Raw genomic sequence first — 7492 nt, forward strand, 5'->3', positions numbered from 1 at the left:
AATTAACTTATAACCTGCAGGGCGCCACAAAAATGCTAGAAGCATGCGTTCGATTTTTCCAATACAAAACCTGAAAATGTGAAGTTGATATATGTGTTCACAAAAGCAAAGGCTCGTAACTGCTTCTGCTCTCTCATTTCCTCTTGGTAAGTAAAGATCCTGAAATAAATGAAATCAGAGTTTGGCTGCTGAGAACTTGCGGTATATTTATGCCTCCCTGCGTAGAGATGCTCGAACGAGGCCGAATCTTGAAGCGACAGGTGCAGTTGACCGGATCGGTATCAGCGCAGAGGCAGGTAAATATAGGGAGTAGCCGGCGCACAGTGGAGGCGAAGGGAGCGTTGACGGGCAGTTTTCCAAGCGCCGTCGGGACGTACCGCACTATCAAACTAGAAAGGCTGCTCGGAAAGAAATTAAAAAATAAACTGTGCCCCGAAGCCACACGCCCACATCGAAAGAAAGATGCAATAAAAACAAAACAAAAATTGTGACAAAAAAAAAAAAAAAGACGGTGCACACACAAAGAACGCGCAAGCGAGATGGCCGAAAGAAGGTTGCGGCTCCTAGCGGAGGCGGCGGCTTCTTGATCAAAGTTTCCACGCGTCCTGTTTACCACCGACACCGTGCTGCTGCGGTCACCAACCACGCAGGCGTGCCGGAGCCAGGCCATAACAGACGCGCACAGTTTGCTCGACTTCCCTCCTTCTACACTTCAGGCTCATCTTTTTCTTTTCATGCTGGGCGCTTCACTGAGGAGTCTGCATTTTTGACAGCTGCCCTCAACAGAGACCAGGCACACAGTGCGGGAAGCTATCACCGGGGGAATTCGATGGAGATTGAGAGCCTTGGGGCGGAAGAAAATAGCTCTGCGAGAATAAGCAGCGACCGTGGCAAGCAGTGCAGGTGCTACCAGAGAGCATGACTGTATCTGGAAAAAAGGAAAAAGACCAGGTCAAAAATGTGCCTAATCTTATTACCTTCGTCGCAGTTCATGTCTTGCGGCACTCTTTGTTCGCTCTCTCTCTCTCTCTCTCTGTTTTTCTTTATATCTAGTAGTTTCTAGCTCTCTCTATATTTATCTTTTTTATGTAGCCTGCTGTGTGCATGGCGTCTAGTAAGTTTCCATGTCTGATTTTTTTCTTCGACTTGAAGCAAAATATAGGGTCTACTTCAACACTTATATGAGTTAAATTCTCTGACGCACTGTCGCGCTCTAGTAGATACTTGAATGCTTCTGGAGCAGATTCCCGCAGCCGATTACTCCTGACACATGATGAAGCCCACCAAAAGAAAGAAATATATTTGTTTAACCGACAAGAGCCGCCAATCCTCATTCGAATGAAGTTAATTGCTAGGATGACATATATCATTCTGGAGCAACTGCATATTAAACATTATGTTTAAATTTCCTGAGTTGATTTGTAGGTCTGCCTTTATATTCTTCTCTTCATTTATAGCTGTGTTTCAACATAGTGTAAAATATGGTTTCGACATATCAGAATTTCTGCGAGTCCTTGAAGATAAGTTGTTTAGCTAAAACGTCTACGCCGTAACACCGAACGCAAAATACAATTTTCAAAAATAAATAACCTGCATACGAAGCAGTAACTAGCAATTTGTTGACATTTTGGGCAAATAAGTGTAAAATATGCCTGAATATTGAGCACTGCATTAGATTAATTTGTGTATACTGACTTCTTTTGTTGCTAGCAAAGCTTCTAAATTCTCTCCGGAAGTCCATCACATTAACGAATGTGCTCTGGAGATATATGATCCTGCATATTTGGTCACTGCTAAGCTCAGGTAATTTTTAACATCAGGTATTAGCTTCATTCATTGTTTCTGTTTCCAAAGCATTTATCCTGCCATCTCCGCTGGAAATTGTTCAATACTGATGAGGCGACATCCATTAGCGGGAGCTTTTCACGTTGATTACTTGGTAATTTCAGAACACAGTACGGCCTCGATGTCATATCGACGATGAGGCTAGGCCACGGTTGAACTCCACAGAAACTGTAATGCATAAGTTTGGACGAATTTTCGAAGACCGGCGCGTTTTAGTTTACGTGTTCATAAGCTCGGCATTAAATATGCTCGTCCTCGCAACGCACTTGCTTTCATGATCCCACTAATGTACATTTGCACGATTTTATTTTTTGTAATCAATTTTGTATCCCTGCCTTCGTGCCACTGTCGGAACGCCGTTGTTAAAATTAAGTAAACTCTATGTGAGGCGCAGTGTACAAGAAAATTAGTGATTCGCTATCAGATGAATATTACCCGAGTGACGGGGGAAGAGCTAGTGATGGTTATACGGGTATTCTGGTTTACATGATGAAGCCATAATTAGCGTACAGAGAAATGGGCACACTATGACCAGAACCTAAACGTGGCTTTTATACGTTAATACTAGAGAGAGGGCAGGGGGATGGATTTTGTAGAACAAGAAATCTACAAGGGCCCTGGTGAAACGTCAGCGCTTGAGCGCACTAAATGTTTTTCCGTCAGTCCTTGTTCGTTTTGTGAATTAAGAAAAAGAAATTGGCAAATTGAAATTGTCAGCAATCCTGAATATTATGTGACGGGGGTGTGCAACACAGATAAATAAGATTCGTAACAAATATCCAGAACGACTGCACAGCCACCATCGGCTTCTGCGGAAAAGTGAACGACGGGCTAAATTAATAATGATGTCGTACAAAGCTAAGGCTATGTATTTATAATTCATCTCCATGTTTTCTTCACGACAGGTTAGTGGATTATGAGCTGTACAAGTAGGTGTAGCGTTTATTGTCGTTGATCTGGCGTTCTATACCAGGCTGCAAAACAAGGGGAAGCATTAGAAATAAAACTTAAGAAATCACACCTGCATCCGCAACAAATAAGTAAACAGCAATGAAAACCAAGTAGGGCGAATGAGAACGTTTAATGTTCCGGTTATGATGCATTACATCATCGGCGCTGATGCGTCATTTCATTATCAATACTCTTTACTCGAGAACTGCCTGTGAACTATTGGTTCATTGGACAACAGATCACAATCGTTGTATCGATTCACTTTGCTGATTCCTTAGGAAAAGTTGTGTGTAATCCTTCTTTTAACATTTGGTCTGTCCTAAACATCCTTTATGATTCTATGCGTAGTGGTAGACTTCTCAGGAATAAGTTATTAGCGATTTAATTCATCTTTGAAGCACTGCAGCTGAGCAATGTGTTATTTGCAAGTGCTCTTTTATCCCTGTACAGTAGTTCAGAGGGTGCTGAATTGAAACAGGCTTCAGCCAAATACAAACGGGCGAAAAACGATAACGTACCATTTCTGGCAGCAGACGAACATTTGTCCTATTTGCGTGGACATGGTTTCTGAAAGGTTGCCGATTGGAGGCCAATGTCCTTTTTCGTCCCTTGACCTTCGCCGCGGGCTGCGTGTACTCTGATGAAACTTGATTACACCAAGTGACAATGCTTCGTTCTTTGAGTCCCAAGTCCAAGCTCTCGTTGCTCTCTTGGAGGGGATTTCAGCGGCGTAATTGTCCGTCACTACGCGAACGGTCTCCGATTAATGAGAATCTGTCTCAGTCAGGTGCTTCGGGAGCCGCTGTCACTGACGGCGAGCCCTTACGCACGTCACCCATCTACTACGCTGGAGATGCGTGCACTGGTACACTCATAGGATGACCCGGTCGGCCGACCGGTGTCTTCACCCTCTGCAAAGACTCAACACGTGACGTCTGGGGCAATGGTGCAATCAACTTGTTTGGCTGTCTACGTGCACAGACGCCTGTCAACCGTGATCACGTTACTAAGGACGAACCTTGGATCGCTCTTAGCTCGGCATTTATTGAGCGTTACAGGCAAAGAACGACACGTCAGTGCTATAATAATTTCCTCTAGAGTGAGTGATATTCAACCTTGACCAAACGTCTATCGACTAAAGGATCTTAAAAGTATCTTTAAATGTGTAATAGGTTGAGGCATCAATAGGCAGCTGTGAGCACCCGCTGAACAGTGAAGTTAAAAAAAAATCTTGTTGCAAGAATGAATTAAAAGTCACCAACAATCACTGTTTAAATTTAAGAAGGTCCTTTAGAGAAGGTAAATGAGATCTTACTACTATCATCAAGACCTCCGGCGTCATAGAGAGCAGGTGCGGGAGTTTCGTATAGCTAGCAGTGGACCTTAGAGTGGCTGCATTTCATTTATTTTTTTATATAGCCTATTTCACGGCTACAACCGTCGCAGTGAGAAAATATGGTTCAGCTATGTAGCGTGCGTCGTTTTTGACACTGTCATTTCGCATTGCAATTGTGTGGTAATTTAGAAAGAGACCTAGTCAATTCACTGACAGTGGCCTGTTTACATGGTGCAAGAAAATATTCTCAGTAGGCCGGCAAAAGGCGCCATGAGCCCATAGGTCTCGCAACGACGGACTTCAGGAGAACGTCAGGATTTCGTCGCTCCTTATTCAGGTGCGACTAGCTGGGGATGGGCGCACAATAGTGGCGAACCTGCAAAAGTTAATCCAAACTTTTCGCCACTACCTACCGTGCTCACGAACAATCCGAAGGAACACAAGCAGTACCGGCATTGCAAATATTTGGCGACGAATTAACAAAAGCCGATTCAGTGTTCCAGTCCGCTAAAAATGACGAGCGGATTGACGTCTGCGGCCTGATTCAGAAATTTGAGAATATTTACAAAGAATCGAAACACACAACTAATTCTGCTTCGGTACACGCGAGTAGTGAAGCGAAAACCTCCATTGAACGCAATTTAGCAAGTGTTGTCGGGCTGGCCAGTCACCGTCCTGTGAGGCCAAAAGAAATTGCGATGAAAAAAACGAGACACCGAACCAAAAACAGACAGGCGAGTGCGAACTAACAACAGAATAGTATTCAAGGGCCGTGACCACTAATTATATAAAGGTCGGCACATATTCGTTATGCGCAATTGCTACAAATCTGGAAACACGAGTGTGCACGCACCCTAATGCACAGATTCAAGAAAGCGCATTCGTTTCCATACAGGCGCAATGGCGCATCATTTACACAGTTGTATGCATTCTTTGAAAAAAAAAAAAGATAGAAACGCTTCCGTGGGTTCTCATTCGATGGCGCCCATGTGCCTGCCAAGAATCATTATCTATTAAAAAAAAAAAAATAGTAAAGACACTTGCAGGTCATGCAGGGCGGCGACAAATTCGTGATTTTCTCATTATCTATTAGTGCACGTTCAGGCTCACATGTAAGATATTATATGCGGTGCCCTGCCTGGCCTATATGTAGATTTTTGCAAACGTTAATGCTTTTGTGTGCAAAACTACTTTCGTGTCTTTTAGGATGGGCATCCGATCATTGTGGCACAACCATTTTTCCCCTCTCTATTCTTTGCCTTGCGAGAGGACAGCTGGCGTTAGATTTTTCGTGCCAAGAACAGGATAGGAACTTTCTACCTGTTTTCCACTTTCTTGAAATTGTGCTCTGTTCTATGCATGTAAGGGACGACAACAGGATTCATACCTCTATTTTGTGCGCTTTGACGTAGTTCTATATATGTGTATACGTTTATCTTCTGGAGCAGTGTTTCACGTACTATCATGCGAATTGCATAGGCGTAGCCTGCCGTGTTCAGTCATGACTAGAGGCCGGACTTATAGCCACTAACAATGTACATTTTAGACGACAAAAATAGGCAGGCAAAATTTCATATTAGGCACCGAACGGAGAAAAATAGAGACTAAAAATTTTTGTTAAAAGTGGATTATATATAAGACCTGAACATCGCCGCACAATCTCTGCCGCTAATTTAGCGAAAAAAGCAGGCGCATTGATCTGAGACATTAAGAAAGACGAACCTTGAAAGCAGTTCTCTAAAAGCTGTCCAGCAACATACCATGCAATTCACATGCTTCAGCAATGAAGGCGATCACTGTCTGTCACAAGAAATATTTTGGGATATTGGTACAAACCCTCTTACAATGCATTCAACGCACCTGTAGGAAACAATAAAATGCCAATCGAGCTGTCGAAAACCTTTAAGATAGGTACTAAAAGACAGGGTGCTTTACGTTTTCAGAATGGCAAGAATTGGCATCTCTTGCTACAAATATAAGCAATGAATGCCTTAACACGAGATTAAATATTTGTAAAAGCGGAAACGAGATAAATATATATTACCTGGTATCTGTGCTTAAAATGTTCACTCGTACGAGAGTAAATTTTATCTATTGTTGACATACACAGTGCTTCAATATTATTAAATATATTGTCATTTGTGTTTTGTAGCTAGTGGCTTCAAGTGCCACGCCATGCCGGCTTCTACTGCTGCCTGCCACTAGAAGGGTCTACGCACCCGAAATACTTGATTCAAGAAAATTTTGGCGGATATTGCTGCTGGACACAGAATATACCAATAAAAATAAATTGCGGCGAACGGGTCTAAGTACAACCGCTCAGGGCCCATAATAAATAAAATCCATCCGTCTAGAAACAGCTGAAGAATATACATATTCACTAGCGCCAAGACACCACCACCTGATAAACGGGCTCCACATTATACCCCTCTAACTGAAAAATGTTGTACGCTGAAGTTGAACAGAAACGCGCGATACCAACAAACGTTGATAATGGGTCTTTACACACATCCCATGCATTTACTCTTCGGTACCCTAGAATGTTAATCAGCAAATTACTCTTGAAGCCTTCTTGAGCCCTGAAAATCTTTCTTTTTCATTCAACATAAACTGATATTTGAAGATAATATTTTCGCAACTTCCCTTCGCTATACAATCTCAATTAGTCAAATGCTGTTATGTGGATTACATCACCCCCACACTTTTACACTCTTTACACATTCACACATGCACACTTTCCAGTTTCGTGTCTTATAGTGGTCGTATGAAAAGGAAAGTTGTTGCACAAGCAGCCCGGTATCGTTGGAGGTTGTCCTGAGAGAAGGCAGCTTGAGCCCTCCTTATTAACGCACTGTTGTAACGTATGCAACTATATATGATGGTGTTTAGGCCGGTAAGCTGGCACTTGTTGCATTCGAAGGCTTCCCACCACGTTCTACAACGTGGGGGGATAGTTTCCAGTCTGCAGATGCACTTCAAGCAGCTGCTCTTCGAGAAGAACACACTCTTGAATGAAGCAATAAATTAGTTAACATCTTTGGAATGCTTCCCGAGTTCTTCACAAATACGGCGGCATGAATCATCTTCGGGTAGAACACCTTTAATAGAAGTGCGTTCATTTTGGTTTTCATATATGTTGCTGCACTCCTGTAAAATAAGAAAACGCTTGCTGTGTTACCTGCCATTTGAGTAGAGAACTTTCAAGGATTGGTTATAAAGGTAGGCTATAGTTTCCCCGCTGGTCCCGTTAGCTTAGAACAAACAAGAAAAGGCCTTATTCTTCAATCGGCGTCAAATTTTTCTGCTAGGAACTGTAGCCAACAAAACGTCCCTTCACATGTGTTGTTTCATCTGAGGAGG

The sequence above is a fragment of the Amblyomma maculatum genome, chromosome 4 (genome assembly GCF_055883805.1).
Source record: "Amblyomma maculatum isolate TAMU_Amacu chromosome 4, ASM5588380v1, whole genome shotgun sequence".
NCBI classification, from domain to species: Eukaryota; Metazoa; Arthropoda; class Arachnida; order Ixodida; family Ixodidae; genus Amblyomma; species Amblyomma maculatum.